Source organism: Diadema antillarum, unplaced genomic scaffold (assembly GCF_040938485.1).
Source record: "Diadema antillarum isolate AM-2024a unplaced genomic scaffold, OU_Dant_1.0 seq00001137_RagTag, whole genome shotgun sequence".
NCBI lineage: Eukaryota > Metazoa > Echinodermata > Echinoidea > Diadematoida > Diadematidae > Diadema > Diadema antillarum.
The window spans coordinates 393,359-416,031 of NW_027271949.1; the positions used below are offsets into that span (position 1 = coordinate 393,359).

The window sequence follows — 22,673 nt, forward strand, 5'->3', positions numbered from 1 at the left end:
CTGTCACATAGCAGGGAACAGTGATAATTGTATCCCCTGAACAGAGTTCGGAGGTAACTACAGCTGTATGGATATTGCCTCATTGCGCCGCGTCCGCCGCAGAGATTTTCTTGTGAGCGCTCTACACTTGTACTGGCTGCAGTTCTTCTTAGATCATCTTCAAATTTGGCATGAAGGTGTATTATGGTAAAACGAAGATGCCTATTGTTTTTGGTGATAGCGCCCTCGCTTGTTCAGTCTTGATACATGAAGCGGTAAATATTTCAGGGTCTGCATGTGTGTACGATCCTGGCTGTGTTTGTTGACTGATTTTTTTTTTTTTTTTAATTTGGTTTCTAAACATATCATAGTCAAATCTAGACACCTTTACATATTGATACTGCTGCCCCCACTGTTCCACATTTTACAAGGTCAAAGGTCACCCTGATCAGGACAAAATTTGCTAAAATGCTTATTTATGCAATAACTTGATTGTTACTCACTGGATTTTACTCAGACTTGCTAAGGAGGTGTATGGGTGGTCATTCTAGATGAAGGACACACACAACAGTTTGTGGTGACGGCACCCTCAGTGCTCTGACTTGGAGGCCATGTCACATTTCTTGTATTTGCTCTATAAGCCACATTTCTTGTCGGATTTTATTCAAACTTGCTATGGAGGTTTGTGGGGGGTTATTTTAGGTAACAAAAGTTTCCATTGACAGTGCCCTCATTGTTCTGACTTTTAAGGATGCCACGTCATATTTCTTGTATGTGCTATACTACATGTAACCTCATTTGTCATGGGATTTTATTCAGACTTGCTAAGGATCGGTGAACGGATGGTCATTCTACATGTACATGTAGGACACAACAGTTTGTGGTGATGGTGCCCTCAGTGCTCCAACTTGGATGCAAGTCACATTTCTTGTGCATGCTCTATCAGCCACATTTCTTGTCGGATTTTATTCGACTTGCTATTGCGGTTTATGGGGAATTATTCGAGGTAACAAAAGTTTTCATTGCCAGCGCTCTCGTTGTTCAAACTTTTATAGGATGACATGTCATATTCCTTGTATGTGCTATATACCAGCCTCATTTCTTGTCGGATTTTATTGTATCCTGCTACAGTTGCCATACTATACAACATATTGGCCTAAAAAGTAATCCAGATGGGGTGTGGGAGACGGGTTTGGGGGATACATTTGCTCGAACGGGTCTCCTGTGCGAGTGCTGTAGTTTATTTATGAGGCCAATAACTTTTGTAAAAGTACACACACACAGAGCTTACAAATTTGATACATCATGTTTCAGCTCAGTTATAAAGTATCAGAGATTTTGCAGTGTGATCGTACATAGTATCTATGTTTTTAAGCGCCATTTCATCACCACTTCATGAAATGTGGTGCGTATATTCTTTCAAAGGAACCTCGCTGGTCAGAGTCTTGCTCAGCTCACCAGTATTGTGCAATTCTAAAGCCCTTGCCGCCGTTCACGCACCATGCTTTTTGTCTTCAGTGAGGTCACGAGCAATATGGTTCATTAGCATACACCCTAGCAATGGGGGCAGAGTCTCAATCGGGCAAGAACAAATAGTGCAAAACACAACACAAAGATGAGGGATTGAAAAAATTGTATCGGAAAAAAACTCTCAGAAGAAACGTGATTTGGGATATTTTTACTCATTTTTTGACACTGAAATTATCTGTACAGATAGATGAAACATCAAGATATCAGAAAGTGTCGTTAAAAAAAATTTGACCTGGGCAGTGCTTCCCCTTTGTTACAGAGATTTGCAAAACCATTAGCTATTACTTGGTTGTTAGTCAATGGATATCATTCAAACTTGAGGTATATGGTTAATCATTTGTATGTGTGTGTGTGTGTGTGTGTGTGTGTGTGTGTGACGCCCTTACAAATGTATGTGCCATCCTTTACATATCATAAATCTTTCTTAGTGTGTGCACTCTAAATCAAACCTACAAAATATTTCTTGACAGATTTTTTCAGTTTTGCTATGAAGATGTATCATTTTTTGTGACTTCTTTCTGACTTTCAACTTCAGATGAATAAGGCCTTTATGGTTTGTTTCTCTAGCAATATGTCATACATACAAGAATACAGGATTGGTGATATCTTGCACTGGAGCAGATATTAAAGCCTGGGCATTCTTCTTCTTCTTCTTCTGATTAAGTCTGCCTCCTTCAATAGACTGAAGATTCTTGCAGACTGGTGCTATTTACATTATAGTACAATTTATTTACAGATATTTACAAGCACATAGAAAATTTGACGAAAATACTAGCCACTGTGATCAACCGTTAGACGGTTTCGAAATGATCCCACAGATGGCGCTGAAACAATTTCTGACAACAGGGAATTCCAGTTCCTTACAGTTCTTGGGAAGAACGAATGGCGATGTGATTCAGTTCTCAAATATGGTACCTGATAGGAGTGTGGTTGCGAGGCTCTCGTTAACTACTGAGTAGCCTGTTTGATGATATAGTCCTGTGCTGAAAGAGGAGTGAGATTATTGTGTATTTTGTACATCATAATTAGCCTGTCATTTTCTCTGCGCTGTTCCAGAGTGGTCCAATTAAGTTCTTGTAGCATTTTGGTGACACTCGAGGTGTTATGGTAGCGATTTAAAGTGAATCACGCAGCTCTTCTCTGGACCATTTCCACTTGGTGGATTAGGTTCTTGGTAGATGGGTCCCAAACTGTGGAAGTATACTCAACAATTGGTCGAACCAATGTTTTGTAAGCTGTGGCTTTAACATCAGAAGATTTTATGCGAAGATTGCATTTTAGAAATGCAAGCACGTTATTGGCTTTATTGACAGTATTGTTGATGTGTTGGGTCCATTTCAAATCAGAAGTGATGGTTACACCCAAGTACTTCACGGATTCAACAGATTCAAGAGGGGCGTTATTTAGATGATACACGTGTTGCACCTTACTTCTTTTCCTGGATATCGTCAAAACCTTACATTTATCTGTGTTCAAATCCATCATCCATTTTTTCGCCCAGTCACCAATTTTGTTTAGGTCCTCTTGAAGATTTTGCGTATGATGTTGATTGTCGATAGTCATGTAAGAAATTGCATCATCAGCAAAAAGGCGAACCTTTGACGCGAGACCATCAGGCAAGTCATTGATGTAAAGTAGAAAGAGGCAAGGCCCAAGAACCGACCCCTGAGGCACTCCAGATCCTACCGCTACTGAAGAAGATTTAATACCATCCAAAACGACCCTCTGACTTCTTCCATTGAGAAAACTTTGAATCCATTTCAGATTTTTCCCCCTGATACCGTAGTAGTCCAGTTTACGTAAAAGCCGCTCATGCCCAACCTTGTCAAAAGCTTTTGAAAAATCCATGACTATAACATCCGTTTGACGTCCGGCATCCAAGTTCCTATGTAAATCGCTTGTGAAACCAAGTAATTGTTGTTCACATGACATGTTCTTACGGAAGCCATATTGCAGGAGAAAAATGATGTTAGTTTCGTCCCCGTGCTTCATAATTTTGCTGGCTAAAACGTGCTCCATTAGTTTACAGCAAATACATGTCAGCGAAATGGGGCGGTAGTTTACAGGAGTAGATCGATTACCTTTCTTGTAGACTGGTACAACATTTGCTTCACGCCAATCATTTGGTATTTCACTTAATTCATATGACAACCGGAATATATTGCAAAGAATTGAAGCCAGAATTTTTGCCAGCTGCTTCAAGACTCGTGGAGTTATACCATCCGGTCCAGGGGCCTTACATGTCTTCAAACCACAAAGCAACTTCTCTACACCCTTTGATGTAAACAAAATATCCTCCATTTCTTCAAAGTCTGAGGTTTCCGGTAGTAAGTCATTCGGTATGGGAGTTTCCTTGGTGAAAACACTTTTGAACTGTTGGTTCAATGCTTCAGCTTTTGCAATTGGATCAGTGATCGTAATACCATCACTTTTCAGTTCTCTTATTCCTATATTATCAGTTCTGTTGTGTTTGATGAAGCCCCAAAATCTCTTCATACTCTCAAATTCTGTGGTATCTTCATCGATAGAAAAAAGAGATTCCACATAATTCCAATAAGCCCTCCTTAGCTCCTGTTGCAGTGATTTCTTAACTGCTTTCAACTCTTCCTCCAATTGAAAAGGGACTACCCCGTGGTTTCTCAATTTCATGTTCCGACTTTTTTTGTTCAACCTATCTCTCCTTTTGATCAACCTTTTAATCTTGTTTGAAATCCAAGGTATGTCATTCTTTTTGGAGGTCATCTTATGTGGAACAAACTCTGTCATTCCCTTCTCTATTCCATTCTTGAACATAACCCAAGCCTCATTCACTGAGCAAAAATCAAGCTTATCTTCAATTTCCTTGCCTACACCTTGCATGAAATCAGTAAATTTCTCCCAATCCGCTTTGCTGTAGATGTTAATTTTCCTTCTAGGGGATGATTTAAAAAAACAACAACAGCAAAGTCATGATATCGGTGTTAAGTGACATAATCATTGCTGTCATTATAAATATATATATTCATGATATGATTTTTTATTCAAACTTTAATAAGCACATTATATGTAACCCAGATTCCAGATTTTTGTTGTTATGACCATGATTTAATTTGATCTACTTGCAGCATAACTTTAACATTTGGCCTTCCATTGTCTTCTCAACTTTTTCAGGTCATTGACTTTACATAATGTTTGTATTCTAGTGATCCGTACCTTACTGACTTTAAAATTAGAAGTATTTTTGTACTTTTAGATGGCAACTGATGGCAAAGTAAGCAAAATGAACACACTGTTCAGGTGTTTGACCGTTGAATAGATGAATTTTTGTTTGATTATTCAACATTGGACTGAAATTGAGATAACACTGAATGTTGGTCATTGTTGTCAAGTGTATCATGGCAATGATTGTCAAAAGTGTAAGGCAACGGGCATGAATCCCAGCAATTTATTGCAATTCTGATATGAATTCATATACGGTATGTAAATCTGTGTTACCTGTTAACATTTTCATTTGTTTTTTTTCCTGAATCAGGTGTCCAAATATTTGAAGGAGATTGTAGAAGATCTTATCGAAAACATTACCAGTGGTATGTGGAGAAACAGAGAGTCCAGGCAAGTACTTCACCTAGGCCTACACAATGCGTACATTAAGGAGGATATTTGTGGGTATATGATATGTGAATGAGAGAGATATAGTTGCATCAGTTCCGAGCAGGCACACACCCTTTAGATAAATGTGAGTGTGTTTTGTTGGGACAAAGCACCCTTCTGATACCATTCATTGACAACCTGAAAATACTGTTCCAGTTCTGGTTTTATTAGCTTACCAGACCCAAAGGCTCAAGTGAGCAATTGCCATCTTTTGGCATTCGGCATGCATTTTGCATAAACTTTTTATATGTTCAGTTTCACGACAGATTTTCACCAAACTTTGCAGGTAGCATCTCTAGGGTGATAGGATCTTGATTAATCTTGTTCAAATGGCATTATGCCCCCTTCCCCCTTTGGGGGGCGGCGCCAAACTCCGGAAATTGAATAATTTTTAAGAATCTTTTTCTCTTGAACCAGAAGTGATAGAGCTTGGTTGGTGCTATGAGTATTTGGTACATTGGCAACTGTAGTTTCAAGTATTACTGTATATAGAGGATCCAGGGCTGCCTCCCTCATGATCCAGTGGGGGGAGAAGTATGGAACCAAGTTGGGAACCAATTTAAATTTTCTTCTTGAAAATGCATGGTCAAATTTTCACCAAACTTGACAGGTATTTTTGCTAGGATTGTAAAAATGGACACCATGTCCCATTTCGGACCCCCCAGGGGACACATTTTGCTCTTCTGAAAACTCATGTTTTGTCCTTCTGGCCATTTACATGTACTCCAGGTCTTTTAACTGTTACTTAAAACATTTCTTATGTGTGGATGGATTTGCTTCATACTTGGCCTTTGTATGCTCCATGACATGAAGAACCCATTTATACTCCTGGGTGGAGAGCAGCAATGTGGATAAAGCACCTTAGTGAACGGCAAATGTGTCGGGCTTTGCATGGGCTCGAACCCTCGAACCCATACCATGCTCATGTGATTCAGAGACGTGCACTTTATCCACTCGGCCACGACACCTCCACGACAAATGTTTGAATAATGTAAGGGTGAAAAGTCAAGGTTATGATTAAGAAACTGGTAGGAGAATTTCAATTGTCAGCCATAACTTGAGCTAGGAATTTCCATAAAGTTGTATGATCAGTAGCATGTGTAGAAATAGATGAACAATTTCTTAACTGATACAGTGTATTAAAAGGCCTTTTTCAGATTTTAGGTTAAGAGTCATTGAATCTAAACTGAAAACTTTATCAGGATGCTTGATCATAATCTGCGAGAAAAGGAAGAAGTGTAATGTGCAGTTTTGTTCAAGATTACTTCATAACTTCAAGATCAGTGAAATTTCTTCTGAATGTAGATGTCATTTATAAACTGTAAATGAAGGATCATACTGTAAAACCAAAAGTATTCACAGCATGAAATTTTCGCAAATTGAAGCCAACAGCCTTTGTCGTGACATGAAATTTTCACAGATTGCCACTGGCATCAATGTCATTAGTGTAGACAAGAACTTTGCAAATTTTGCAAATTTTGAGGTTTTTAATTTTCTTCAGTTTGTCTCCCTCTAACAAATGAAATTTGTAAGATCTGCAACTGCTGATCTGTAAGTTAACAAACAGATCAGCAGTTGTGATCTTACAAATTTCAATTGTTAGAGGGAGACAAACTGAAGAAACTTCAAAACTTCAACCTTCACCCCTCTATTTAATATTCTCGTGCATTTATTAATGCCTTGTCCGCCTTGGACTACTTAACATAACAATGTCAGAATTTCGGAGCTTAGGTATTCGTTACAAGTTCATCATGTCACTGCCGGCAACCGGGGATAGCCTTGTGGTAGTATCGCTGCCCATGGTCCCATGGTTCCTTTTTCCGACATGTTTTTTAACTTACAGATCAGCAGTTGCAATCTTAAAAATTTCATTTGTAGTGGTAATTTATTGTAGACATGTGTGAAAGTAGAGGTATTCAAGGCGACTGCAGCACAGTCACAAGATCTATCTCTAGTATTCTTTCTCTATGCATATTGGATGTTTCCTTTGTTTGGATTTTTTTTTTTTGGGGGGGGGGGGTTCAAATCGCTCATGCAGGGTTCCTTCATGCTTTCCATATTTGCTTATTTTTGACAGCTGCTTGGCCCTCAGTGATTTGCTGCGTGGGAGAAATGTGGATGACATTGTTGATTACTTGCCAGAGCTATGGGAGAAGTGTTTCTTGGTGCTAGATGACATCAAGGTAACAGAGCATAAATACTTTCTTGGCATTGTGGTGGTCTATTGCCCATTGTATTGATCAATGCAACGTGTATGTGTGTGTGTGTGTTCTCGTAAACAGCTTCAATTGGGGGTATTGTAATGTTTCAGTCCAGGCAACCAAGGATATATTCCACACTGGGCATATGCCCGTTTGTTTAGAGTATTTAACCTGTTTCTTCCGCAATTCTTTGAAAGCCTGCAATGCCCCAAAATGAGATTCTTTTTACTACACTAGTTGACAAAGAACAGAAATGTGTAGTCATGTAGTCCCTGTCCATAGTCAACTGCATGTGTCATAGAACCATGCAAAATATCCATGAGATGTGAGATATGAATAGAGTACAGTGTGCTGGGCCCACAAACTCTTTTGTAATACACTGTAAGGGCACCCAAATGTGGTCTGCAATAGTCAACATCATACATGTGAGCTCAGCCTTGATTTGCTCTGTATGTCTTCATACAAGTTTTATAGCAAAACAAGCACACTGCTGCTTTGGAAAAGGTAAAATTAGACAACAATACACACAGTTTTGATACAGAAAAAGAACAGATATTCATAAAAGAAACTCTAATCTTTTGATCAAAGTCATTTTTCTGGTCAGCATAACACAAATTAACATGAATTTAGGCTATGAATGCAGACACTCTTGTCTACATTTTAGGAACCTGGTATGCCAGGTTCCTGCATATGAGTTGACTCTACTTGGTACTTGGTAAAGCAGGTTCCCATAAGGAATGTGTTAAAACATGAAAAAGTGCCCGAGGTATCTCGGGGTATACAAGAGTATAATGCACTTTACCTGTTCTGCATAGTTACAAATGTAGGACCTGCATGTAGGTGGATAGTACATCAAACAATTCAAATTGGGATATTCACACATCTTTAAACATTTTTGGGTGTTTGTGTATGTGTGTGTAAACATTTTGCTTGTTTCTTAACAATGAGAAAGTGTGTGAAGATGGCTGGGAAAGCTCTCCTGTTGCTTCTAGACACATTAAAGCAGTTTCTTTTAATAGAGGTTTATGCATTGTAAATTCCCTCAGAACATGTCTGTCATACCCCTTTCAGTAACTCATGCATTTTTTGATCTGCTCCTGGTCCGAGCTAAATTAGCCCACGCCAAGCAGTAAAAATTGCGTTCAGTAACTATAGCAGAGCCGCGCTACTTTTATGATGGCCCATTCATAAACGCGGTCACGTAAGGAATAACTGCCATGGTAACTGAACGCCTCATGGACAGAGTGGAAGTGCATTTCCACCCGATATTTGATGTGCGTGCCGCGCACTTTGAGCTGAGCAGCATAAAGCTGTGACCTTTGACCGTGAAAGGAATTTTGGCCCGCGCCTGGCGCTGCTATCGTTCATAAACTCTTCGATCAGCACCAGGCCCACACCTGGTCCATGCCTGGTGCTAACTGCAGCAGCGCCAAAATAGTCCGCACCTGGCCCGGGCCACTATGGCCCAACCCATTCATTCATAAACTCAAAATTTTTCGACTTGGCGCTCTTTTCTTGGTCCAAGCCAAGAGGGCTTATGAAAGAGGTATTAGACTGCCAAAGACAAAGGAGTCATAACTTTAAACAAACTATTTGTGCTACTGTACACCAATTGTGCTTACTGTTCACTAGATTAATCTGGCAGTCTGCAATTTTAGTACGTAGCAAGCAGTGGCCTAGGGAATAGACTAAAATTGCAATCTTCATTCTTTAAATTGCTAAATGTACCTATCCAATTTCCATAAAGCTGTGCCAACAACAACATGATCTCCTCTGTCAGTAACCTTCATTTAATACTTCTGACAAGAACATCCCTTGCCAACTGCATGAATTCTAAATAGCAGCAGTGACAAGAAGGAAGTAGAGGTGGAATGCAAATCTTTATGACGATTTGATCTCATCAGTGTTGGATACATTGACAAGGAGAATATTTTTCATGAACCAGAGTATCTGACAGTCGTGCAAGCATGGGTATACATGTATGTTGAACATTTTACGCTGCCCTGAAATGTCCTTGTGCACACATTTTCATGAATCTGACAGTTGATGCAAGACATTCAAAGACCAATTTTCCTGTTGTGTCATTCTTTGTTACCCATGCCGATGAAAATCAGCAGGGGGTTATGTAAAGGGTTCCATATGTTTGTCTGTTTGTTTGTTTGTTTGTGTACAAGATAACAAGAGAACGAGTGAACAGATTTGCACCAAATGTTCAAGGAATGTTTGGATAGTGATGGAAAAGAATCAATTAGATTTTGGTGATAATCGGTTGACCCCTGCAAATTCTATGTGACCTTGTAGTTTTGACCCCCCATGGGGTGACTACATGTACTCCGAATATTTTCCCATTTCTCACTTTGCGATTTTCTGCTACCATACGGAAACAGAACTCCAAGATGACGGACTTCGCTGCTCAAATATTCAGAAGAATTCCGACATTCCTTCTGAATTTGTGAAAATTTTGTGTAAATTCGCTTTCTGTCATAACAAAATGGCCTGTATTTGGTGATTTTTATGCCTCAGCCACGAAGTGGTGTCGGAGGCATTATGTTTTCGGGTTGTCCGTCTGTCCTTCCGTCCGTCCTTCCGTCCGTCCGTAATGAATTTTGTGGACAGCGTAACTAAAAAACCTTTTGAGGTATCGTAATGAAACTTGGCATGTATGTGTATTAGGGGGTGAAGTTGTGCCTATCAAATTTTGGGTGCACATGCGTGAGGTCAAAGGTCAAAAGGTCAAGGTCAAATACATAAAATTTCACTATTTCCACCATATCTATGCAATGCCTGAAGATATTTTCTTGAAACTTAGTGTATACGTGTATTACCCAATTATATTCTCTGGTAAAAGTTTGGGGTCATGAGGTCAAAGGTCAAAAGGTCAAGTAAAAATATTAAAACTTCACTTTTTTCTCCGTACCTTGGAAATTGTTCAAGGTATCTTCATGGAACATGATATATATACATGTACTGACTGGCAGTGATTATCTAGAGAATTTAGGGTTCATAGGGTCAAAGGTCAGGGGTCAAAGGTTAAGGGCAACACTTCAAAATTTTACTATTTCCCTCATATTTATGCAATGCCAGCAGGATTATTTTTTTTTCTTTACACTTGGTGTATGCATGTATAACCTAATGGAGATTCGTTGGAAACTTTCTTTTTTTTTCTTTTTTTGTTTGCCTTAAAGGTCAAAAGGTCAAAGATCAAGGGAAAGTGCTGAACTAACTTTTTCCTCCATATCTCGGAAGTGGCTCAAGTTATCTTGAAACTTACTACATATTTATCCATGTTCTGCCTGATAGTGATTATCCTATGAATTTTAGGTTCAAAGGCCAGATGAAAATGGTAACAATGTACTATTTTTTCCATACATTCTGTACCTTGAAAATTACTCAATGCCTCAATGCATAAACTTATGAATGGGTCAAAGTCAAGTTAAAGTCCTTAAATCCCCAAACACATGCTCTCCTATTCTTCCAATTAAACCTAGGTCAAGGAAGGTGAACATTCAACACATTTGTGACAAACTTGTCATTTTAATATTTTGCCAATTTGTGAAAATGTAATCACACATTGTCCACATGTACTATAGACCTATTAGGAGAATCATGCATTATGGCGGAGGCATACCAGTCGCCTTAGCAACATTTCTAGTTAATTTTGATATTGATTCTTTTTTTCGTTGGAGGAACATACCTCAATCACGGAAAAAATTTGCTCGGTCCCAGTCACACTACAGTGTGTATGCTTCCATTTCGTAGTGAACTATATATCTCACTGGGTGAAATTTGGACACAGCACCATATACTACTGTATGTCAAGATCACCACTTCGCACTCTTTCTCATTTCCCAGGCCGAGATTTTGGTGATGATCAATTGACCCCTGCAAGTTCAATGTGACCTTGGAGTTTTGACCCCATAGTATAGTATTGCAACTACTCTGTAGAGCCGCTTTCTAATAGGTATGGGTCTGCCGCCTGTGACGGCCCCTCTAGTTTGTTTGTTTGTTTGTTTGTTTGTTTGTTTTCAAAAGCTTATAATAACTCAGCCAAAAGTGTTTGTGAATAATGATGATAATAATAGATAAATGTATATACACAGTACTTATGTGTCATGGCACCAACATGCCAGACTGTTTGTTACAAAATTCTGGTTTCCTGAATCGAGTAGGAGAGACAATGGAGAGATAAGCAGAGCAACATACTGTATAATGCATGTTGCCATGATGACAAGCAGACCACTTTTGCAAGTTATCATCATACCAAACGACTGAAGTCAGATCCCTCCATTCAGATCCCATGTGAGTGAGTGAGTGTTTGGGTTTGTGTTATGTGTTGTTGTTTTTGTTTGTTTTTGTTTGTTTTGTTTTTTATCAAAAAATTTGAAGTTGCAGGTGTGAATGAAGATGACAAGGGTCATAAATGTCCGTCTTACATACAATAGTGTTTGACAAATACTTACGTACGGAGTAATATTTTCTCTCATTCAAAGGAATCTGTGAGGAAAGCTGCTGAATCATCATGCCGATCACTTAGCAAGGTAAAATCCTCCATATTCTCTTATTCTATGATATATGAGTATGAAGCTGTGAAATCAGATTTAAAGATTAATGTTCAATGCTTCAGAAAGATCTTTGACTGGATTTACCATACTTTTTATTTCCCATCTGGAGAGTGGTATTAGGATAAACCAGTTAGAAAACAGTTGAGAAGTGTTATAAATGTGACCCATTGTGTCAAAGGAACCTCAAGTCACTAGCACCATAACCAAGAAAAACTTAATTGTAGTTGAAATCAAAAATATCACTTGTCTTTTGTTGACAGCAGCAAATATTGTCAGTAGAACCTGCCATACATGCGCCAACCGTAGAGAACATTGCTCTTCATTTTTTTTTTTCATCTTGGTGGTATTTTCAAACCATGCATGTCCATTGACAAAGTGGATCTATTGGTATTAGCTAAAGAGAAAAATCACAGAGTAATCTAACCAAAGCAGCAAACAGTTTTTATGCCTCCGCCGCGAAGTGTCACCAGAGGCATTATGTTTTTGGGTTGTCCATCCGTCCGTCCGTCCATCTGTCCTTCTGTCTGTCTGTCTGTCTGTCTTTCTGTCTGTCCATAATCAATTTTGTGGACAGCGAAACTAAAAAACAGTTTGAGGTATCCTAATGAAACTTGGCAAGTATGTATATATGAGTGGGCGAAGTTGTGCCTATCAACTTTTGGGTGCACATGTTGAAGGTCGAAAGTCAAAATGTCAAAGTCAAATGCTCAAAATTCACTATTTTCCCCATATCTTCGCAATGCCTAAAGGTATTTTCTCCAAAAACTTGGTGTATATTACATGTTCTACCAAATTCTGCAGCGAGTTTCGGGTCATGAGGTCAAAGGTCAAGTGAAAATACCAAAATTTCACCTTTTTCTCCATAGCTCGCACATGGTTAAATGTATATTCTTGGAACTTATTACAGATGCATTGCAGTGATTATCTAGGGAATTTGAGATCATGGGGGCAACCGTCAGGGGTCAAATGTCAAGGTCAGCTCAAAATTTTACTGTTTCCCTTATATTTATGCAATGCCTGCAGGATTTTTCTTGAAACTTTATATATATGTATGAATTACCCAATAGAAATTCTCTAGGAAGTTTCTTGCCACAAGGTCAAAGGTCAAATGTCAAGTGAAAGTGCTAAATTTTACTTCTTCCTCCATATCTCGGAAGTGACTCAAGGTAACATCTCGAAACTTAGTACATATACATGTACATATACAGAATACAGTTCTCCAATCCCTCCACTGGCTCCCCATTCATCAACTTTTTGTTTCACCTTTAGAATCCTCCTCATTGTTTACAAGATATGCAATAATCTTACCCCATCTTATCTTAAAGACTTAATTTCCTTCCACTCCTCCACTTCAACCTGTTCTCTCCGTTCTTCCTCCACTCTCCAGTCATCACATGTTCCCCGCATCTGTACCCGTTATGGTGATAGGGCCTTTTCTGTTATTTCCCCACTTCTTTGGGATAAACTCCCTCTTTATATTCGTAATGCTGAAAATGTTGATAGGTTCAAGTCATTGTTGAAAACTTATCTGTTTACACAACCTTAATTCTGTTGTTGTTGTTGCTGTTGTTGTATCATAATATGTACATAATGCTGTATTTTACTTAAATATGTTATATTTTCTTCTTTTCTTTTTCCGGATTGATGCGCTTAGAAACATCAGTATTAAGCGCTATATAAATGTTATTCATTATCATTATCATTATCATTATCATTATCATTATACATGTTCTACCTGACAGTGATTCTCTTGGAAATTTTTTCAAGGGTCAAAGGCCAGGTATAAATGCTAAAATTTTACTATTTAAAGAGGAAATACACTTTTTCTCCATAACTTCAAAATTATTCAATGCATAAACTTATAAAAGGGTCAAAAGTCAAGTAAAAATCCTCAAATCTCCATGTATATGCATGCACTCTTAGACAATACAATGTACACGTGTATATAGCCATTTATTCAATTAAACCTAGTTCAAGGAAAGTGAACATTGAACACATTTGTGACAAACCTGTCATTTTGATATTTTGCCAATTATGTGAAACTGTCATCACACATTGTCAAGACATTCTACTTAGGAGAACCATGCATTATGGTGGAGGCATGCCAGTCGCTGTAGTGACATTTCCAGTCTCATTTTTAAAACTTGAGAATAATCAATGACCTCTTGGCATACAGAGCTCATAATTCGAAATACATACATATACACGTGTACATATGTACTTGTATATCTGATCAAACTAGGTTATTATTCATCTAGATAGCCTTGTCTGCATACCATTCAGTTTGAATTCTAAAGAAGAAGCAAGTTCAAATAAACACAAAATACTTCCCAAGAATTTCTGATTCATTTCTTTTCCCCTAAAAAATGCCCTCAAATGAACAGCTGCCTCCGATCCTTTTTCTGAGCACTCATGTTTAATACTGTATGCACCATATATTTTAAGTGAGAGTGCTTTTTTTTTTGTGTGTGTGAATCAGGACTTTCCGACAATTTTGCAAGTCATGTAATTTGTGATCAAGGAGTATGGTAATGAACAAAGAAATCTATGCTTGTACATCACAATCATGTCGAATCAGAGTTGATAATTTTGCATGTTGGTGAATTTGCAAATATGTAGCACCTGACTCTTGAAATTCACATTTTTTTACAATTGACATTTTGATGTTCTCTTTGAAAAGGCATGGCGACATTTTCTACAAACTTTGCAGGTGTTATTGCCTGTGTGATATACATAATATGTAAATGGACACCATGCCCTCCGTGAGGTCCATCAAATCTCCCCAAATTTGCTCTGTTCTTGGACGATAGTCTGCAAGAATATGTACAAGTAGAAGGTGAACTTGCAATTCTCGGGTGAGAGCGAGACCCCTGTTATAGTTTGTGATCTACATTCAGTACAACACACTGCCTGTCTATTTAATGTGTGCTATTGTTTCCAGCTATGCTTGAATCCGGAGTGCATCTAACACAGAAAAACTAAGACAAAAACAAGCACTCACCACACCTGCCTCGTGGCACGCACCACTGCTGTGTACATCCCCTTCTTACTCCTCTTTCACCGCTTGTGACCCCAGGTGCGCAGATGTTCCTTCATGCTCACCAAGAATTTCTTGCCTGGGCTCTGTTTCATAAAGCTGTTCGTAAAGTTACGCATGACTTTACAAACGACTGGAATATGAAGTGGCAATATGTGGGCCCATTTTTTTCCCCCTTACGTTTTAACAGAGTATTGGTATGACTGTATGTCAATATTTCATCTACATTGGGGCAAAAATATACTTTCAACTAAAATTGTGTGTAACCATTATTATCTGCAAAGTTCAACTTTAGCTTTTGAAATTAACATTGATTAGGAAACCCACTGGGCTTGTAAGATTTAAATCGCTCGTAAAGTCGTGCATAATTTTACAAATAGCTTTGTGAAACAGGACCCTGGTTTTGTACACCACAGCAACCTTACGCCTCCTTCCTCTTAGCCTTTTGCAAAGGCAGCTCACAGTGGACTCGCACACAGCAAGCGGTGGACCCACGTACAGTGATTGCAGCGAGCGTCTTTTCAAAAGTAACATTGGAATTCTTATGTTTCTCTTTATTTATTTGATTATTATTACTACCAAAACTACTTGGAAAAATGCAACCAGTCAGATACAGTGACTTGCATGTTAGAATATGAATACACTGTATGATTGTATAACTCATGTGATCTAGATCACCAAATTCGTTTGATGAGCTGGAGCTAGCTAAATGCAGCTAGCATTGTGTGCCATACATACAAAGCCTGCCATGACACTTGTGAACAGTGACACAGGGCTGTACCATAGTTCACCACTGGCGATGGCACAAAACTACATGTATAGTCCTATAGGTACAGTGTAGGCCCTATTATGTGAAATAGGATTTTTTTAAATCACAGCAATCATGGGAACAAATATGGTAATCATAGGCCTACCTGACCAGATGCCATAAGTGACAGGGTTGCGTATAGGTATCATAGGCCTAGAATCTGAACCGAATAGGGTCCAGATCAAGAAAAGCTTAAGTTTTCAGTTTATATACAGTCAAACCTGCCTTAGCGGCCACCTGTCTATAGCGGCCACCTGTCTAAAGCGGCCACTGCAAAATCCCCCCGAGAGAAAAGCCCTGTTAAAGACCCTGTGTATAGCGGCCACCTCTCTAACGCGGCCAGCGGCCACAAATTTTGTTTCCCGCGGGAGATATTAACCTGTCTATAGCGGCCAAAAACCCAATGGAGCCGTAGCCAAGTCGATGATTCAGCATATTTTTCTGTTTGGTAGCCGTGCTGGCAGCGTTCAGTGATCGCCACCGCTACATTCATCCCTCATTCAGTCATAATAATGCACGATTCTTCACGACTATAAACATGCTACTGTGCAACAATTTCATATACACCGGCATGGTTAAATGCATGAAACACACGGTGTATGCATACGTACACACATACATGTACATGACTGTAAGGATACAACGATGATACATGTACATGTAAGCAATGCACACAAAGTTGGATTACCTGTCTATAGCGGCCACCTGTCTATAACGGCCACTTTTTCCGTCTCCCTTGGGTGGCCGCTATAGACAGGTTTGACTGTACATGTAGTAGCCAGATCAGAATCATGGCGAACTTCTGTACAGCGACATGGGCTCTGCATACAAAGTGTAGTTTTTACCTGCAGTACAGTAGTACAGTGTATTTACGTACAAGTACCTCTGTAATATCAAGCTTCCCTACCCAGGTCGAAATTCCCATAGAAACCAGTAGAGCTAAAACCAGTAGAATTCTACTGGTTTGTACTGGTTCAGTGGAGACCGATTTTCTACTGGTTTCAATATGGAAAGTGAAATAAAACCAGTAGAAAACCAGTAGGAAATTTGTACTGGAACCAGTAGCAGACCAGTAAGAATTCTTATTGGAACCAGTAAAAACCAGTAGAAATGCTTGATTTAAACCAGTAGAATCCAGTGAAGACCAATGAAAACTCTCAATGAAACCAGTAGAAATCTCAACAAAACCAGTAGAAATCTTAACAAAACCAGTAGAAAACCAGTAGAAACCAGCAGGATTTTTTTACTGGAACCAGTAGAAATCTCAACAAAACCAGTAGAAATCTCAACAAAACCAGTAGAAATCTCAACAAAACCAGTAGAAATCTCAACAAAACCAGTAGAAAACCAGTAGAAACCAGCAGGATTTTTTTTACTGGAACCAGTAGAAATCTCAACAAAACCAGTAGAAATCTTAACAAAACCAGTAGAAACCAGCAGGATTTCTTACTGGAACCAGTAGAAATCTCAACAAAACCAGTAGAAATCTTAACAAAACCAGTAGAAAACCAGTAGAAACCAGCAGGATTTCTTACTGGAACCAGTAGAAACCAGCAGGATTTCTTACTGGAACCAGTAGAAACCAGCAGGATTTCTTACTGGAACCAGTAGAAACCAGCAGGATTTCTTACTGGAACCAGTAGAAACCAGCAGGATTTCTTTCTGGAACCAGTAGAAACCAGCTGAATTTCTTACTGGAACCAGTAGAAACCAGCATGATTTCCTACTGGAACCAGTAGAAACCAGCAGGATTTCTTACTGGAACCAGTAGAAACCAGCAGGATTTCTTCTGGAACCAGTAGAAACCAGCAGGATTTCTTACTGGAACCAGTAGAAACCAGCAGGATTTCTTACTGGAACCAGTAGAAACCAGTAGGAATTTCTACTGGAACCAGAAGAATACCAGTAGATGCCTTACTGAAACCAGAAGAAACCAACAGAATACCAGTAGATGTTGTACTGGCCCCAGTAGAAACCAGAAGAAATTCCTACTGAACCAGTAACAGCATGTACCAATGCATTTGGAAGAAGAACTTGCACTTCAAGTGACTCCCATTATAACGACATCTTCAGGACCGACAGTTTTCTTTTTGTTACATTAAAATATTGTTACAGCTCAACAATGCAAGAAAGAACATTGTAAATGTAGTACAGTTGTAAATACAGGTAATTAAGGACCTGATTTTTTACTTTTTTGATACATTGGAAAAAAGTTTCCATAGAACCATGTCCAATATAATGGATGTGCACTAGTAGTACAAATTCTTCTTCAAATCAGCAAAAACAAACAAACAAAAAACCTATTTGTAATGGTGCCACCAGACATCAACTAATGTACAGTACTAACCAATTTTCGACTGAATGAGACATACAGTGCCGACCGCGGGAAACGTCACGCTTTTCCGAGATCTGGACGAGGCCACTGACGCGTATCCCCGCGGGTACCCGCGGGTATACGCGTTCAGTGGACGAGTCCATCCGCCCGCACGGAAAATCCATCCTCGGGAATATGCGTCTCGATTGACGCGGGTTGGACGAGGGTGGACGAGGGTGGACGAGGGTATTCAAGGGCACATTCCCGTTAAGCTTTATTTTGACCGCTCAATCAAAATACATTTCATGGAGTTCCGACTTTGCCCATTTTCATCAAATTCCGATTTCAGGGGCTTCTTTTCGATTTAATCACACTCTGATGTCCACTGCCTTGATTGTTCGCTACTTTCTAAAGAAGTACACCTGCGGAAGTTGTGCACATGCGTTCATCACTCAAGTATCAATAATTATTAGAACATATCGACATCGGTTACGATCATCTCGCTATTCACGACTTTTAACGACCAGCGCCACCAAAATTTCATTGTTGAAAATTCGGTGGCCCAATCGGGCTACAAAAAAAAGTCGGATGTTTGCCTTTACTTTTGGAAATGAACAGCGGTAACAGTTGGCTCCGTAAGACGCAAAAATGAATGTCGCATGTTTACTTTTGATTTTAGAAATGAATCACGGTGACATTTGACTCCGTATGATACTGGAATAAATACCGAATGTTTGCTTTGGCGTTCGGAAGTGAATGATAATATTCAACTCCGTAAGACGATAAGATAAATGCCGGATGTTTGCTCTTACGTTCGAAAGTAAATAGCAATAACATTCAGCTCCGGAAGATGCTTGAGTAGGCTATATGTCGAATGATCCCTTTGACGTTCGGAAATGAATAACAAAAATATTCAACTCCGTATGATGATAAAATAAAAGACGGATATTTGCTTTTACTTTCGAAAATAAAATGCAATAACATTCGGCTCCGGAAAATGCTAACATAAATGTCAGATGATTGCTTTTACGTTCGGAAGTGAATAGCAGTAATATTCTGCTCCATACGATGCTGAAATAACTGTTGGATGTTTGCTTTTAGATTTCGAAATGAATAACAGTAACATTCAGGTGCGTTCGGTGGTAAAATTAATGTTCAATGATTGCTTTGATGTTCGGAAATGAATAACAATGACATTCAACTCCGTATATGCGTTGATAAAATATACAATGTATATCTGATTTTTGCTTTTACGTTCGGAAGTAAATAGCAATAACATTCAGCTCCCGAAGATGCTAAAGTAAATGTCGAATGATCCCTTTGACGTTTGGAAATAAATAACAAAAATATTCAACTTCTTACGATAATAAAATGAATGACGGATGATTGCCTGTACTTTCGAAAGTAAATAGCAATAGCATTCCGCTCCGGAAGATGACAAAATAGATGTCAGATGATTGCTTTTACGTTCGGAAGTGAATAGCAGTAATATTCTGCTCCATTATACGATGCTAAAATAACTGTCGGATGTTCGCTTTTAAATTTCGAAATGAATAACAGTAACATTCACCTGCGTTCGATGGTTCGGAAATGAACACAATAATATTCAACTCCGTGTATACGATGATAACATAAATGTCTGATGTTTGCCTTTATGTTCAAGAGTAAATGGCAATAACATTCAGCTCCGGAAGATGCTAAAATAAATGTTGAATGTTTGCTGTGACGTTCGGAAATTAATAACAAAAATATTCAACTCCGTATATACGATTTTGCGTTCGGAAGTGAATAGCAGTAATGTTCTGCTCCATACGATGCTAAAATAACTGTCGGATGTTCGCTTTTAAATTTCGAAATGAATAACACTATACATTCAGCTGCGTTCGATGGTTCGGAAATGAACACAATAATATTCAACTCCGTGTATATGATGATAACATAAATGTCTGATGTTTGCTTTTATGTTCAAGAGTAAATAGCAATAACATTCAGCTCCGGAAGATGTTAAAATAAATAACGCATGTTTGTTGTGACGTTCGGAAATGAATAACCAAAATAACTCCGTATATACGATGATAAAATAAATGTCTGATATTCGGTTTTACGTTCGAAATATAACAATAACAATCAGCTCCCTTCGACTTTCGGAAATGAATGATAATAATATTCAACTCCGTACGATGTTTAAATAAATGTCGGATGCTTGCTTATAATTTATATTGCTATCTACTTTCGCAAATAAATAGCAATAACATTCGGCTCCGGAAGATGCCAAAATGATTGATGTCACATGATTGCTTTTACGTTTGGAAGTGAATAGCAGTTACATTCTGCTCCGTACTATGCTAAAATAAATGTCGGATATTTGCTACATGTGTATTACATTTCGAAATGAATAGTAACATTCGGCTGCGTTTGATGGTAAAAAACAAGACAAAAACAAAACAAAACAAAACACACACACACACAAAAAAAAACTGTCTGATGTCTGCCTTGACGTTCAAAATTCGGCCCCGTACGATATGATGAAATAATTGTCAGATGACTCATTTCACTTTCGCAAGTGGACAATAGTGACATTCGGCTCCGTACGATGATGAAATAGATGTCGGATGTTTGCTTTTATATTTGGAAATGACTAACTGTTAAATTCTGCTCCGTATACGACAGAGCTGCCAACCTTTCGAAGCACAAATTAGTACTCAGCAGCTCCAAAATTCGTATTTTCCACCAGAATTCGTATTTTTTCAATCTCCCTCTTTTTGCTATGAGGCCTACAGGCTCTAAACATAACGTTATGACACATGCCGAAGCATCCAGCTGGTCACCAGCACGATAAAGATTCTAAACTACGCAATGTTCAGCGTTGATTGATTGCTTTCTCGCAATGTGTACAAGTGCAAGTTTGTACCTCCAAAAACTTTCTGGGCTGATTATGGAAGCTTCCACTTTCTAGCAGGGGACGGGGAATGCTTGATCTTCTCAAGAGAGCTTCTGTGTGAGCGGATGCAAAACTCTGTTCTGTGTTTCCAATTATGTACTATCAAAACATAATCATGCGTTGTTTTCAGGCTTTTTTCATTTTATTGGATTTTAAACATAAGTATTTTTCGAAGTATTCCAATTCCTTTTCCCCTGACTGGAATCGGAAAGTCTGCTATAACGATGATCGCAAAATGCCGCGCTGTGTGTGGAAGCGCCGATGTGGTGCAAACACGTGGCTTCATTTTCAAGTTTAAATGAATGCGCCATGTGCTCCTGCCTATAAGAGGTTACTGCAAGTTCGATGGATCGAATGCGCCATAGCTGAGCTGAGCTGAATGGCTTGTTTACGGTAAACATGCAGTTTACGTTCGATATGAAGAAATCATTACGTCTTTCACGAGGGAAAAACACACAAAACAAACAAACAAACAAACAAAATACACCCACGAACGAATGTTGATAACCAAAACTTTGAAAAGTAATAAGCAGTTTTGATGCGCGTGAACTGAAATTAATTGTCATTACACGTTGTATTTTGCTGTCTAACCAGGTGATGACTGCATCTCATTGGACCTTCTCGTAGTGAATTTGTCTGGGCATACGAGACCTTTCATGTATTTCTGTGATTGCATTTTTAATTGACTGAATAATCAATCCTTTTTTTATTGTTCAGGGAACATTAGATATTCGATCAAGTACACTATAATCGACTGTTCGATGTTCCCTACTATGCGCCAAAAGAAAGGCTATAGACATAGAATCATGATATCTTTGGAATTATTCCTTTAATTCAACTAATGAGCTGGTTCTTCGATCGATATTTCCAGGATACTTACACGCTGTTTATTAAAATGCGCGCATTCTTTCGTGTGGCACGCACCTGGGTGTGGCACCTGCTTTTGTGGAAATTTCCACAAGGGAGAGGGGTGGGGTGTCAAGTTTCTTCGAGCCGAAGAGACTGCATACACAATCTCTTCGCTTTTATTTATTGTCATTCGTGTTTTCGCCTTATTCTTTGCTGATATTGAACATTTAGATTTAACTTTACGAAAGTTGCTATAGCACATGGTTCGTTTTGTTGTGAGGTGTACGTAATTTCTTTTTTTTTTTAATCATTCTTGAGAGGGGAAAGAAGAGTAAGGGGGAAGGAAGACTAGAGGAAAAGGGAAATAAAACAAACGTCACGTACGCTAAGCATTCACAGGAAGCCGTCTTTTTACACCAGTCACCAGCATAGTTATCATCACTATCAGACATCACTCAAGATCATTTTAGCCTTTTCCTATGATCAACATTAAGAAACACGCATAATCCCTCGAGATAAATACCAAGGAAACTCAATAATAAATACAAAGTATCAACACCTCCCAACAACACAAACATTTAGAAAAGACAACAAATAGCACATCGAAGCGGCTGGGATCAAACTCCGTCGCTTCGATTGCAGCGAAGCGGAGAAATCGCCGTTACGAAAATAACAGTGCGAGACACTAAGAGAATTACGTTTAAATACTTCAAAGTATAAAGGGAACGGATAAAGTGATATAAAATGGAAGAAATCGTACTAAACGAGGTGTGAGAAACGACGGAAATAAAACGAAGTTTAGTAGTAAGCTTAGGCCCTAGC

General features: G+C 38.8%; 1 pseudogene; it reads left to right on the forward strand.

Moving 5' to 3' along the window:
- LOC139744120 (proteasome adapter and scaffold protein ECM29-like) overlaps positions 1-22,673 on the forward strand; it is a 394,771-nt pseudogene that overhangs the window by 152,341 nt on the left and 219,757 nt on the right.